The sequence below is a fragment of the Aedes aegypti genome, chromosome 3 (assembly GCF_002204515.2).
Source record: "Aedes aegypti strain LVP_AGWG chromosome 3, AaegL5.0 Primary Assembly, whole genome shotgun sequence".
In the NCBI taxonomy this organism is placed as follows: domain Eukaryota; kingdom Metazoa; phylum Arthropoda; class Insecta; order Diptera; family Culicidae; genus Aedes; species Aedes aegypti.
The window spans coordinates 47,856,783-47,873,157 of NC_035109.1; the positions used below are offsets into that span (position 1 = coordinate 47,856,783).

The window sequence follows — 16,375 nt, forward strand, 5'->3', positions numbered from 1 at the left end:
CTTCATTCCCCAGAACACGATTCCAACACGACAAGCAACACTTTTCAGGAACCTTTCAGCACCAACAACACCACTGAGCCAAAACAGCTCCCGAGGAACAGAGGAAAAATATCGCTCATGTTAAATAAAAGGTACGAGTAGCACTAGCGCTACGCCTGATGATGACGATAGTCTCACGGCTGGCTACAAAATGGCCATACTTTTTTCGCACTCTTGGCAGCTTTTCCATTTGGCTCGAATATCTCACTTCCGCGGCCGAGGGTGTCCACTGTGGTACCGAAAGTCATCCGGAAAATCTTTAACCTCTCGAATTAGGCACAAAATTCGATGAAATCGAGTGAAAAATACTAATTCCGTCGCAATTTTTCCCATCGTCCTACGATTGGAGGTTGGGGTTTTTTCCTCTTCGACACATCGCGGCCATTATGTGCTCTCTCCGTCCGTGGCACTTTTTTCATTGTCGAAATTATATAATTCTCCACCGTCGATTCACCAGATGGAAACGAAATTCGAAACTAGTAACTACTTACGGTTGCAGTCCCAGGAACGGATTAACCCACAGATTCAGGAAAAATTGGAAAATTTTATCGATTTAGAGGTCCACTTACTTTTTCTCATACACTGGCTGAACAAAGGAACGAAAATGTCACTACAAGTACGGAGCGAACACTCTTCTCTTCGGCTGCCTTGCTTCGACTGTGACTGAAAACTGGCAGTCGACTGACGACGAGACGGAGACGAGTCGCGAGCTGACTCACTCACACAGGTACACCGCACAGTGTTGCCCCCCGTAGGTTAAAATCTCAATATCTTCACTGAGCCAAAAATTGGGTTGTTTAGTGATGAAAAATACACGGTTTTTTGTAGCTTGATCGAAAGAGCACATTTTTGTAAGTGTAACACGATTTTATTGCGCTTTACTACCTTAATTTTGATATACTAAATGATTGAAAAAGATTTCAATCCGTCGACTCAATGACATTCAAATTTACATAATGACAGCTCGTCCCGAAGTAAAATATACCGAGGGGTGATTCAAACGCAATTTCCATACTTAGTTCAGACGTGTTTTAAAAATAGTTCCCGGGCTCGGAAAATTATGAAACTTTGGATTCTGGCTCAGCTTTTAACGTAGAATCAGAATTTGTAAAAAACAGGATAACCCTAAACAAGCCAATTGCGTACGAACTGCATCACTTGATTTATTTATTATTCTTATGAAACACAAAACGTCCGATTGTCAGATGCAATTATTGTGGTTATCAATAGAGATCTATTTATACTCTTTTGTCAAATTGCTACATGAAATGACTCGATGGTTGGATCGATGTTCGTTGGTTGAAAAAAGAACTCCAACTAAAAAGCACTCAAATGTCAAGAGTATGTCAAACTGACTTTGCCGTTCGAGCATCGTCGCATTGAAGTCTCTATACATACACGCTGTGAACAAGACTATCGATATTCATACATTTTGCCTTATGAGAGGTGGTATACCATCACCTCAAATCGAGGCGTCAATAGGCGCGTGGTGTACGCACTGGCCTATCGATCGTTAGGTTCCGCGATTCCAGGTTGCCGCGAAAACATGTTTTGTTTCTGAATTTTGGTTTCATACCAGCGAATCCCCGCTATACATATTTGATTGTCCTAAATAATTTTTAATTACTTTGATATCTTTGATTCCTCATAGGAATATATTGTGATATTCAATTTGTCCATTCATATTATGAACGCAACGATCGTTGGAGGTTCACAAGTTTTTCTATTGAGTTTTATTAGCTGTATCTAATATCTTTTATCATTTGAAATTCTTATGTAATTCATATTATGGATTAAGTATAAATCAAAACAATCGAGTATTATCTGAATAGTGTGCTGTGTTCATAAAAACCGTACGACTACAGCGTTTTCGAAGGGTGTTGCGATTATTTTATTTTCAGATTCTGATCAAAATAAACAAATTTTCAATAAATAGGGCGATATTCAAAACTGAAAAGCCAATAGATGGCTCTTTTTCAGTGCTAGTAAAAACGAAGCAAAGAAAGCACCACGGAAGATGAACTAAACACAATAAGTTATGTATTCACTTTACACTTGATTTCTTATCACTACTTCTTTGATCTAGGTTCCTAATTGCAAGTAATTTACGTTTTTCATTATTTTCCATACATTTTGACTGTTCTCCGAATACCATTCTTTCATGCGCTTGTGTTGAAAGTTTGAAAAATTTGAGAATCCAGCGTAGCGCGATCAGTGGGTGGAATACAAACAACAGTGTCGTCGCTCGGCGGCCAGTGAAAGAATCTGAATGTTCGAAAGGTTGTTGCCTGCACTTTTTGCCGCTGGCGCCAACTGTTAGCGGTTATGAACGAAATAAACAGTTGTTACCTTATTGTCAGTCCCGGAAACATTTTCATAAGACATCTGAAAAAAATTGATTTTTATTTTCAACGAAAAAACTCAAACTAATTTAGGCCAGTAGATAACACCATGGACCCAGTGTGCAGCGCCATCGATGAGCCATGCGATTTTGTGTTCGTGACGCGACACCACCGAACTTGTACGAACAAGCAAAACAACAAAATACACAGCACGGTTGGGTTGGTGATACGGGTGTTCGGATTTTTATGTTTTTTTTTTTCTGAATGCGTGTGTTGTTTTCAGTAGTGTTTCACCTGGTGTCCGCAAGAAAATGATCAGATGGCGCTGCGATTGACACAGAGGAAACGTTTGGTGGAACACGTTCACAGAATGTTTAATATATGCGCAGATGGATTTTGGTGTTGTAATATCATATTACTAATATGCACTGTGGGCGACGCCTATGACTAAAATTTTACGAATAATGTTACAAAACGTCGTTGAAGATGACTTCAGTGGGGCCCATTCATAAATTTCATAACGCGGGAGGGGGTGGGTGTTTTGTCCGAAGAATGTTACAGCTCATACAAAATTCCAATATTATTCATACAAAAAGCGTTACGAGGGGGTGGGTGGGTATCATAAATGACCATTTTTGGCGTTATGAAATTTGTGATTACACCCAATGATGGTTACGAAATGTAAAGCACATTGTTCCTAAGCAAATGAATAAATAAATATATATATACAGTGAACTCTCCATAACTCGATATTGAAGGGATTAACTTACAATGGTTCTCTAACTCAATATCGAGATACCGTAAAAGTAAAAGAGAGTTGACTGTATTATAATCATCACCACTGCACTATGGGACAAGAACGCAATCTGGCGGGACAAAATTAATAACTCGGTAACGAAGCGTTCCCGGTATTTGGTGTCTTCGGCAAAGTTTTTTGTAACAACGAGGACCATCTACTGACATAAATGGATAGCTCGTAAATCGTTCGCATAGGTGGCGCCACAATCTAACTTTTTACTTTGACGTTCTAGAGACTTGGCGTTATCGGCTAAGTTCTTCATTTTGATAAAATAAACAACTCTCTCGAAGACGTCAAAATTTCACAGCCTACTGTTTCGAGTTATTGGCGAAATTAGAGAAAATTAGTGAGAAAACGATTTTTTCACCGAATTTGACATTTTTCCTAAGAACCATGTCATATAATATTTTTTTGCTGATAAATATACAACGAACGCAAGTTCTGGTGGGAAAAAAATAATAACACGACGCATAAAACCTAAGAAATTATGAAAAAACTTGAAAAATAGAGCAATTTTTAAACCTTAATATCTCCAAAAGCGCAAAAAATCGCAAGCTCAAATTTTCAGGTAACATAGAGCAATATTTGATGAAACGGATGTCGAAATTCCAGAGAGGTGTATTCTGGTGTTTTTGAGATTTTTTAATTTTTTTACGGTTTCCTTTCCATTACGCGATTAATATTGTCATGGCAAATATTAAAGTGTATGTAAAAATATATTTTATTATTTCATGAAATTATTATATCTGCTCACAGTACAAGCTGGCTTTGGATTTCATCTCGAATCCGTTGTCACATTTTTCCGGATGCTCAAAATTTAGGCAAATCCGGTGATTAAACACATATTTAAGGTTAAACAACCTAACAGTTCTCAAAATCGAAGGAATCTCCAAATTGATACCTTTGATCTGTATCCTCTGTTCCGAAATATCCAAGAATCAACGCTCTTTCCGCTTTAAAACAAATCTACAAGCTCCGGACAAGAGATCGTGCGCTCTGAAATTTTAGTATTTAGAGTTATAGACATGAATATGCTTTAAAATTTGATTTTCCGTGTTAAAAGTAACACATTCACAAAATAAATTGCTCACCTCGAACCATGATGACAACAATTATCTGACACATGATCAAGTCTTTCATGGCATACTATAACATTTGAATTATTGAAGAAAAACAATTATGTACCCAGTTTTAATCTACACTTTCATCTACATTACTCGATATCATCTCAAGGAACTGCTCTTAAACTGAATTTCATGGCTACTATGATGCCTTTTTTAAACAGTTTTCTGAAAGTTTTTGTTCCACGTAACGAGTCGTTCTTGAAGTCGATCGTCCCTTCAGATTCCTCATGGAAATAAACTGTATTGAAGAAATATAATCATTGTAAAAATATGATAGATCTCAGAAACACCAAAATATACCTCTCTGGAATTTTGACATCCGTTTCATCAAGTATTGCTCTATGTTGCCTGAAAATTTGAGCTTGCGATTTTCTGCGCTTTTGGAGATATTAAGGTTCAAAAAATGCTCTATTTTTCAGGTTTTTTCATAATTTCTTAATTTTTATGCGTCGTATTATTAAAATTTTTCCACCAGAGCTTGCGTTTGTTATATATTTATCAGCAAAAAATATTATATGACGGTTCTTAGGAAAAATGTCAAATTCGGTGAAAAAAAAAATCGTTTTTTCACTAATTTTCTCTAATTTCCCCAATAACTCTAAAACAGTAGGCTGTGGAATTTTGACGTCTTCGAGAGAGTTGTTTATTTTATCAAAATGAACAACTTTGCAGAACATGTCAAGTCTCTAGAACGTCAAAGTAAAAAGTTAGATTGTGGCGCCACCTAAGCGGACGATTTACGAAATGTCCGTTATGTCAGTAGATGGTCCTCGTTGTAACAAAAAACTTTGCCGAAGACACCAAATACCGGGAACGCTTCGTTACCAAGTTATTAATTTTGTCCCGCCAGATTGCGTCCCTGTCCCATAGTGCACTGGGAGATAGATAATAATAGGCCTATATACATGACGTTCAAAAACAGCTGATCGGGAAGCTCTCTGACAGTTCTCCTATGAAAATGACAGCCTCGTGTATGCACCGGTCCTCCACCGATGTAAACAAATGCATAGACGGACCTGTCATATGAAAAGACCTATAGGTTTGAACAATAACTGACAAGCACATACAAGGACCGGTTCACAAATTTGGTGGGTGTCCTAACAATGTTACGGTCCATATAAAAACTGAAAAATATTCATACAAAAAGCGCTACAAGGGGGTGGGTGGGTGTAAAAAAGGGCCAATTACAGCGATATGAAATAAATGAATGAGCTCCTAGTAGCGCTCGCATCGCATTTGTTCGAGTTTGACGCAGTGTTGGATTTTGATCCGAATAAGCCGATCGAACTATATTCGGAAAGTGTAACAGTTCGTGGATCATAACAGTTCGTGGCACATCGCATTCGGAGAGCCCTATGAATGTAAACATTCAATCTCTTGTTTAGTACGTGGCAAGAGAGCGTTCAAGAGCAGCAACTCACACATATTGCAACAGTATCGAGCCATTCGGGTGATTTATGTTTTGCATAAACTTGAAAATAACTTTAATAAATAATAATTATAATCTATTGGATCATCGAACATCTCTTTGGTTGCAAACATAGAGCTTGAGCTTGAGCTTGATTGGCCGCCCGTGGTTGCTACTCCAGTATCGCCAGATCAGCTGCACTTACACAAGGAACCAACTGAATGACTGCTCGGGACTAACAGACACCCTCAGTGTATAAGTGCTGGTGATCTTCTATTTTTAGGCAACAATGGCGCCTGCCACGTCAGAATGCTGACCAATGAGGGAAAGGGGGAGGAATTGATGATGCATTAAACTGGCTCCCACGTAGACCGTATATACCACTGCATCTACGCCAGTTCATGCGGGAGTGTATGGGTTGGGGGAAAGGCATGGCAGAGAGGTTTGCTCTTTGGTTAGCAGACTGCCTATGTATCAGGCGTAAGGAAAGGCATGCTATAATGATGATAGAGTGAAAGCGTAGGGAAACGGTTTCTTGTCCGTCTCTGGTTCTAGCGTTTTGCTATGAACAGATAGGGTGTGAGTGTGATAGATTGAGGAGAATGGAAGATAGAAGCAAGTGAAATATACAAATACAAAGTACGAGGAAAGGGACGGGCCTGGGATTGAACCCATGACCTTCTGAATATTAAGCAGAAGCGGTAGCCATTAGACCACCAACCCCGTCATTTCTTTGGTTGCAAACATAGCACAAAAAATGGAAAATATTCGCCTCTGTTTCGAGATCAGAATAGGAGTGGATCAGCGAATGTTACAAGTGTTAACACACAGTGATCGGCGCCAAACAGTAGGTGGTGTGTGTCTGTCTTGTTTTTGTTCGTGGCTCGTTACTTCCACGAACGATAATAATAATTATTTGCATGCGTGTTGTATGAACGCAGGCGGATAAATGGGAGGAAATTATGGCTGGTGTGTCAATGATTGTTAAATTTTCCAAAGCCTGCGTTTGTTTACTGCCGCCACCTAGTTCGCGGTTGGCCAAAAGAAATATTTTTAGCATTATACGTAAATGTTCACGTGACTATATTTTATATTGATAATGGTTCTAGTTGTGACGTCTGTTTGGCTGTGTAATAACTCAAAACAATTATTGAGGGGTTGTAGACTAGTTGTCTAAACGTCTGATTGATAATCAGATGGTCATGGGTTCGATTCCAACCCCTTCACTTTTTAGTAGTAAGGGAAGCAGTTTTCGGACGTAAAAAGAATAGGGAAGTCTTCAGGCACAAAAACGTTATGCAGATAATCGATAACGCAGATTTGAACATTGTAAACTCCACGGAGTATAAATAGGAATAGGTTGGACATATAGCCTAGATGCTGGTCCGTTAAAAAGTAGATCGCACAAAAGAAAAGCACCACCGATCAGAAAAAGAAGAAGAATAATAAGAAAACAATTATCAATTTAAAGCATCCCAAAAAAAATGTTGCTTTAAGAAAAGCTCCTCAGAGCTGTTATATTAAACTGTTAGTTGCATAATAATTGACTCAAGTAAAATAAAACTATTATTCAAGCCTTATTTACCCAGAAATGGAGAATCTATTCAACAATAACAAGTGCATATTTATTCAATGGTCTTACGTCGGCTGTTCAACAGTAGTAACACTATAAACTAGGTATGCTACCCGGATAAAAACGTACCATTCAGTGAATGGAATAAACCAATAATGTACAATATAACGAATTGTATGTCGCACAAACATGATTCTTGATTGAATATACAATTCAATAACAATTTAATATATTGTGACAGAATACTGTATTGGATTTTAACGTTTTTATACCTTACAATTTTGGTCAAATTCTTATTTTCGTGTAAAACAGCTTTCACTTTTTTCTGATGCTACACAGGTAAACATAAGTAAACAAAACTAGTGCAAAAAGCAAAAAATACTTAGTGAAAAATATTGGAAAAGGAAAAATATTTAGTTTTGTAAAAATAAATTATTATTATAATTATTATACCTGTGATTTTTCATAAGGCGAATGCAACAATGTTGTAGACCTATACTTCTATGTAGGATTTCAAACTCTTCTATTACTGTTAGCACAAATATTCAGTAAGTTTTGAACAATCCATAAAAAATACAAATTTTATTATTTTCACCACCAATCAATATGCATTTTGTTAAATTGTTTGTGTATTGTAAAACAATACACAAATTGCCATTCAAAACAATACGAAAACAATATATTTTACAGTAATCCACTAAATTTTGTTACCAATAAAAAACAATACATCTTATTGTTTTTGTCAAAGTCATATATGAGAAAAAATCAATATTTGTATTGTAACGATACTTAACCACCCATACGTTATATTGTAAAAACATCATGTACCGTACAGGGAATTGTTCTAAACAATATATTCTACTGTTCTTCTTCTTCTGCTTCTTGGCATTAACGTCCTCACTGGGACAGAGCCTGCTTCTCAGCTTAGTGTTCTTATGAGCACTTCCACAGCTATTAACTGAGAGCTTTCTTTGCCTAAGTTGCCATTTTTGCATTCGTATATCGTTTGGCAGGTACGATTATACTCTATGCACAGGGAAGTCAAGGAAATTTCCTTTACGAAAAGATCCTGGACCGACCGGGATTCGAACCCAGACACCTTCAGCATGGCTTTGCTTTGTAGCCGCGGACTCTAACCACTCGGCTAAGGAAGATCCATATATTCTACTGTTACTATACTGTTATTTTACAAAATACTGTATTTGTATTTCCAATGCTTTGAATGGTACTGTTACTGTACGTTAAATTGTTTGTGTATTGTATTTTTTATCCGGGTATTTTGCTCAAGAAAAGTAAAGAAATTCCTTGTATGAGTGGGACAAGAAATTTCCTACAGAGAGCCTACTTTGAAATGTCATTTCTTCTCAACTGCGTACTGCGATCAGAAAAATGTGATTTTCTGGACCATTTCTGGGAAGAAATTTTCCACGCATCGAGATAGGCGTCAGTAGCAAACCAGTTTATAAGCATAGTCGTCAAAACTGCTTTTTCAGTTTTGACATTTACTCCATTTTTACTTGAGCTTCAAGGCCGGTTTGCCTATCTGTATGCGTGAAAAATTTCTAGCCAGAAATGGTCCAGAAAAAAATTTTTTTTGTTTTTCAGTTAACTAAACATTGTTGAGATGCCGGGGTGTGAACTTAGGATTGAATTTTGGGGTCATGCGCAAACTACTTCACGCTCCGAGGGGGGGGGGGGTGTTCAAGCCAAGCGTGACAAGCCTTACTAAAATTTTGGAGGACTCATACATAAAACGTGACAAAGGGGGAGGGGTCAGAAAAGTTGAAATTTAGCGTGACATAATTTGTATACCATCCCTAATATTGCACAAATGCTATTATTTTGAATAACGATGATCAATAAATCAATAATCACAGGTTATAATGACTTCTTCAACTTTTCTTCCACAGTTTAGTAATTACTCGTTATATAACCCTGTTAGACAAATGCTGAATAAGCATTTTTGGATGTTCGATGGACAACTGGTGGTTTAAATGTTGAATCAACATAATTAAGTATGCTTAACAGTTGAACAGCCAAGATAATATCGTTGAATAAACATGTACTATCACCTTGACTATCACTCAGAAATAAAAATAGTCACATAATTACTAAAGTTTATGCATTGATGACTATTTTCTATCTGCCTCTTTTTCATTCTGCTGTGATTTTCTACACTTATTGTCATTTCGCCTGGGTTGAAGCTTACACGGAGACGGCATTCAACTCAATTTTGGGTTGTTTCAACGCAATTCCGTAGTTGAGCCCAATAACTCAATTTTAGCTAAATTTCCAAGGTCCCCACTAGGTAGTTTGGCTTTAATTCCATTAGAAAAAAATACTCAATTTTGGGTTGATTTAACGCAAAATTGAGTTCTTCCGACCCAAACATAAGAAAAGTTGCATTTACCCAAATTTGGCTTATTGGGCCAAAGTACCCCCATTGGGTAGATGCAGCTCTCTATTTTTGACAACATTCGTGTGGGATAATCTCGGTAAAATGAGTACCGAGATTCGGTAATGAAAATTACCGAAATCTCAGCTGTTGAGTTCTCGACGAAACGTTTTGCTGAGGTCGGTGAAATAATTCAAGTGTGTACAGCGTTTAAACTATTATTTTGGCAAAGTTGAAACATTTATTGATTATTGGTATTTATGTTAAAGCACAATTATTTTTATTATTTCTATAACGGCTTTTTATTGTTTTTTGGAAATGAAATGAAACCCATTTGTTTTGCTAGAAGCAACTTAAGAATGATACCTCCAATGTGCTTCAAGACTTGCTTATTTTTGGTTGTATCAGAGACGTCTTTGATTATATGCTCCTAAAAATAATTTCAACGCAAAATATCGAAAATTTTAAAACATGAAGTAATTGTAATAACGTAAAAACTGATCATTGTTGACCCCCAGTCACTTCTTTGTAGTGCTTTTTGTGTGAATATTATTTAAATTTTGTGTAAACTGTCACAACTTAAGGACACATACCTATTAGTATGGAACAAAATACTTGCTCCTTGGATTGCATTTGGGTCCGGTAACAATTGAGCAAAATTTCAGCTCGATCGGTGAAGCTATATTTTAGCAGCAGCCGTTCAAAGTTTGTATATGATTTACTATGGGAAAACTTAATTTCGCAAAGAAAAATCACCCGAGGCCGCTCATAAACCTCTATAAAAATTCTGTATACAGACCTCGATTGGTATTTTTACGATGAAGAATATTGCAGAAGACCGCAAAACAATCCGACACTTGTGCAAAAAGTTATTCAATGAAAACCTAAGCGGTATTTATTCTAACACGTTTGAAATGCTAGTTATAAAGGACCTATTCACAAATTCCATAACGCGGAAGGGGGTGGATGGTTCTCCACAAGTTATTACGCCTCATACAAAAATTTTAGAATGATCATACAAAAAGCGTTATGAGGGGGTTGGTGGGTGTCTAAAACGTTCATTTTCAGCGTTATGAAATATGTGAATGAGCCCAACTGGTTTTGAAGTTGGGAAAGCATTTCTCGCGACAGGCTCGATTTCGAGTTACGTAAAGTACAGTCGATTTACGTTTTATAATTACAATTACAATGGGGGCCCAGATAGCCGTAGCGGTAAACACGCAGCTATTCAGCATGACCCTGCTGAGGGTCGTGTGTTCGAGTCCCGCTGGTCGAGGATCTTTTCGTAAAGGAAATTTTCTCGATTCCCAGGGCATAGAGTATCTTCGTACCTGCCACGCGATATACACATGCAAAAATGGTCAATTAGCAAAGAAATCTCTCACACTGAGAAAAATCTACACGTCAAAGTCGTGTGTTTTACTTATAGATTTGCGCAATGAGGAAAACCACATGATTTGAGTGTGGTAGCCATATGGATTTCATCATTGATTTCACGGTATAATAACATGTGTATCAACATTAGGCTGTCATGTGAAACAGACATGAATTTCCAAATATTAAATCATGAAAACCAACTGACTTGCTTATTGAATTCGAAATGTAGTAACTTTAGATAGTCATGTGTGATAAAACATAAATGTCATGGGACTGAAAGAAGAAATTTGGTAGAAATACTTTTGCTCCCCAAAATATAGATCCGGGGCTCCTCTGCTTGTCGCAAGCTCTCTGGATTTTTTTTCAAACCCGTGAGCCAGCAACAAGCGGGGCGCCGCAAATCCATAATTTGGGAAGCCAGGGATAAGCATATACCATTTTTTTCGAAACTGAAAGCCAGGAAAATCTGTTAGTGGAATCCGATTTTTCTACTAAACTATACATTATAATCAATGTTTTCTTATAGAAAGGTAGAATTCTCGTATATCGGTCAACTTCACTAATAAAAGAAAAATCGAATTCACAAATTTTCATCTAACACTTTCAGCTTCAAAATTTGCTTCTTCTCTTTGGAAGCATGATGATGACTGTCGTTCGACACGAGGTCCAACCGCAATTCAGTTCACTATGCATCCCATGGGTTGATCACAAACAATTTAGAAGCTTTGAACATGGAAATCGATAGCATAGCTTATGGATTTCATCATATCAATCTCATTGCGCAAATCAATGAATCGACCAACTTGAACATGATGATTATGACACAAGATAACCATAAGCAAAACACACTGAATCCGTGTTGGAGTGATGATCTATGCGTTCATAGGTTGACACATACGAATCTGAAGAGAAAGCTTCGGGAACTTATGTGGAAAAAATATGGAATCCCTGTTGTCGGTTGATGAATCAATCCATGAAGCAAAACACAGGAATTTAATGTGTAACACACACGAAGTTTGCAAGAAAATCTTAGCGAATCGATATGGTCGTTCATGAATCGATCCATAATTTTAAACACACAGATCGAGCGTGTGGATTTTTATCAGTGCAGTTAATAACTATGGAAGTGATCATAAGAACACTAATCAGAGAAGCAGGCTTTGTCCCAGTTGGGATGTAACGCCAGAAAGAAGAAGAAGAATTACAATGCAGTAGCTTGCTTTTACAGTGCAAACGAAAAAAAAAAATACACGTTATTTAACAATGCTATGATGAAGAAAAGATCCTCCGCTGTGTCCCAGTGGTGATAATTTTTTCATGGCCCATTCATTTGCTTAGAAATAACGAAGAACACACTCGGTTACTACTGGCTTTTAGGGAAAGATCATAATGTATGCGAGATATGTTCTTGAGCTACATTCAGAAACATGGGTAGTCACAGAATTATGTCCTAAATTTTAGTAATTTATAGCAGATAGAAAGCCTCTCTTTAATTCTATATTAAATTGTTTTGCTATTTGTCAAATTGCCCCTGGGTCGAAGAATCACTAAGCTTTAACACAGTCGAAATTAGTGTAAACAATCACAGCAGAATGAAAGAGAGGCAGATAGATAAAAGTCATTAATACATAAACTTTAGTAATTCAGTGACTATTTTTATTTCTGAATATGTCAGTTGCTGCAAAGTTTTACAAATATTGCTTATCGTGCCATACACAAGAAATGTAAGGTTCCTCTACAAAATGTGTATTGAAATGTATAGAAACTCGTTTACTTTGTTACAGATGTAGATTTTGTGTTATGTCTTTTTGTGGGTGTATCAAATCGCTGAAAATGTATAATTATTGTCAAAAAAGAAATAAGTTATTAGCGGACAAATTCGTCTTTTATAAGCTTTTCTAAATGAATTCAAATTAACAAATTTATTTCAATTATGCGAAGCGAAAAGTTGTAATTTTTCTATTCAAATAACTAAACAGTAAGTACTTAAGTCGCTATCTTGTCAAAACGCATTTCCTGTTTGATTATCGATATACATTCAAGGAGTGATACGAGAAGCGCATTATAGTGGCACTATCTCTTCTCAGGCGATATGGAAGATGTCTTACCTCTTTTGTTCCTGTTGTTTATCACGATAGTTGAGAAGCAATCATTATTTTCTGTATACACAGCTGTTTTCGATTCATCACTGCCTGTTCGATTCACTTTTCGTAGATTCGATCTCACAATACCACATTCTGGAGCTCCCTCACTACTACAGTAGATTGTTCCCTAAAGTTTCTCCCACTTATTCCCCACAAGCAACAGAATGGTTCATAACGCTGAGAGTTTTAATGGAAATCCGAACCTCAAGGGAAAACACGTCTATTAAGGTTGCATCAGTACAGAGAGAACCCACCAGGAGGTACGACTTTTGGGAACCGAGATAACAGGAAAGAATGACACAGTCTTCTTATCGCCGATTAAATTTGCTTTCACAGTGCAATTTCCTCCGTTATTGCGTTGTTCAAAGTTTGAATGATTTTAGGTATTTTTTTCAACACCATACACATTGTCCTGCGAAAAAACAAAATTTTGTTAATTTCAGTTCAGTTCGTCACTTCATCGCCATATGCCAAAGCGGTTTTTAAGCCTTGCACATAAATTATACCATCGAGAGAAAATAGAAAATCAATACTGGGCTTGGATCCAAAGTCCAGCTAGAGTTAATTACACTGATGAAAATCACTAGTTTCTTCGTTACTTCACCATACTTTATGCTGTTTCACAACTAGCACACCATATTCGCTCGATAAAAGTCACAAAACACTATAAATTCAGCCCAGAAAAGGGAAAAATCAGAATTTTCACGCCTCTAACTTTTCAAAATGTCTGTTCATCTGCACATCCAATACGAGAGAGAGTCGTATGGAAGGTAAAGGTATAAGATTTCCTCGCAGCGCAGATACTCGGGGAAACGCGCCGTATGCTTGCCTGGCTGCTGATACACACGCCTATCGCCACTGAACTCTATTCACCGATTGACTGTGAAACTCTCGTTCGGCGAAACTGTTCATCGAACCCTGAGAGAGAGGAGACAGCTGGCTTAGATTGCGAGCTCCCAAAAGTCAAGGAAACCTGTCATCAACTGTCACTGGAAAACCGCACATTCGAAGGGCAGAGCGTGAAAAACCGTCAAAATTTGGCCAAAATAAAACTGGATGTGATTGAAAATTCAGGTTGTTTTCCTGTGCTCTCGCATATTAAATAGTTGAAAATTTAAATATTGTTGATCGGATTCAAATTGCAATTGAATTTTTTTAATTTTATGATCTTTTCGATAACAAATGGGATGTGAAAATGGTTTTGACCCAGTTTATACTCTCCGAACCATTGTGCACAACCCAAACATGAGAAGAAGAAATCAAAGAAGCCAAGAAAACAAGCCAGTTGTCAGTGAGCTGTCTCCTCTCTCTCAGATCGAACCCACCCAAACACAAGCATTTTGCTCGCCCACGATTTTTGCTCGCCAATGAATGACGGAACATATGTGAGAGGTCCATGTTTCTGTAAAGTTTGCAACAGAAAGGTGGGCGCTCCATTTGAGCCCAACCGACCACAAGAACTTAGTTGTGCCCACATTCCCCTTTTGTGGCGGAGGTTATGGTCGCGTCGTGAACGCGTTCACTGTTAATTGAATCAGCTGATGAATCAGGAGTGCGCTCACGAAAGATCAACGTTGGCTGCGTGATGTCGTTTTTCTCGGTTTGTCCAAACGTGACGTTTTTGGGAAATTTATTGCAGTAAAAAATTTAGCGAATTCGCTATACGATATCGAGAACACCTGCGTTAACTGTTGTATTTCTACACAAATTAATTATAATTTACTTATATGATTTATTAGGACAGAATCAGATAAACCCATTTCGGTGTATAAACCGAAAGTTGTACGCATTTATACGATGATATGTGATACAGGATTCATAACCTTCTATCTCCGTTTTTGTCCGAGCTAGTCATGACGAATTGGAGAAAAAATTAAAGAAACATTGAATATTACCGGACAAATGACGGAGATACGTCGACGACATATTCAGCGTAATCAAGCGCAAAAAAAACCTATCCAGGATTTTGGATAAAATCTACAGCCTACAAAAGGATATAAAGTTCACCGACGCGACAAGGAGGCTAAGGCCCTGTGGTAGAGTCTTGATTAACATTCGTTATAAACTACTTTATGTCTTCCCTATCGACATCCTTCCGAATGCCTACACTGAGGCAAAAAAACTTAATAATTTCTTAAGGAATAATTATGATTTGGCGCCACAACGATTATTGTTGAAATTTTTAAGTTTTACCTATGATTTTGGTGAAGAATTTCAGTAATGAATTTCATAAGTCAATCAATGAAATTCGGTAATAAACGCAATGGTATTAAATCAAATTGTATTATCAATCGATAATGTTGTTCGCCTTTTATTTCAGGCGTGCTCAAAAATTAACATGTTTTGATAACATATCTGTTATCAATTAACTTGTAGCCAACATCGAAAGCGGAGTAGTTCTTCTAGCGATTGCTATGATAAATATTTCAAGCAATTGTTGTTAAAGAATTCAAAGCTCTGACTTATGAAACTTATGATCCCATTTTCGAAATGTTTAAGCGTGCAATGAAACCATAATTTGGCTGGTTCATAAGTCATGATTTATGGAAAATTTAAGTATTTTTGCCTCAGTGTAGTGATGCTTTCAGGCAGTCGCTCTCATACCTCGGACGAGGATAGTTCGTTTGCTCCGCAGCGCGCGGGGCTTTTAGATTCATTGTACATTGTGGTCGTTACTACAGGCCCCAAGCACAATGTGAACGGCAACGCGGTACCACGGCAAAACGGCATGCCCATTTTGATCTACACATTACTTATCAATCCCATGTTGACTAAATCCTTTTCAATATTCACTTGACAAGTAGAGTGTAGCTCAAAATGGGCTTACCGTTTTGCCGTTGTACCGCGCTGCCGCTAACATTGTGCTTGGGGCTTAAGGGTGGAAAACTACCGTTTTTGGTTCTATTTGTCATCAGAGAAAACAGTTCATCGATCAGCCTTCAAATCTACATGAAGTCGAGTCAGCACAAGATGGCAGCTCTTCACCACATGATTTACAAGAAGACTGTACCCCTTGACGAAGACGGAAAAACTAAGGAACTGGAATATATTTTCGAGACGGCAATGATTAACCGATACAAGGAAAGGGCGATAAAAGCCATTATCGACAATAAGGGAAGGACGGATTCTCCGTCACATACTACAAACATATCATTAACCAGCTTCACCTACAGC

General features: G+C 37.5%; 1 protein-coding gene across 5 annotated transcripts in view; it reads right to left on the bottom strand.

Moving 5' to 3' along the window:
* Window positions 1-14,087, bottom strand: part of LOC23687777 (E3 ubiquitin-protein ligase TRIP12) — an 83,841-nt gene extending 69,754 nt beyond the window's left edge. Inside the window, exons 1-2 of one of the 5 annotated variants that reach the window (XM_021854884.1) lie at window positions 13,811-14,087; window positions 13,166-13,613 (exon numbers count right to left, since the gene is read on the bottom strand). The gene's annotated coding sequence lies outside the window, so the exon portion shown is untranslated. Of the gene's footprint in view, window positions 1-530; window positions 720-13,165 lie in introns of those variants that run through there. The other 4 variants (XM_021854885.1, XM_021854883.1, XM_021854886.1 and 1 more) reach the window with 4 other exon arrangements.
* Between the last annotated feature and the right edge of the window lie 2,288 nt (window positions 14,088-16,375).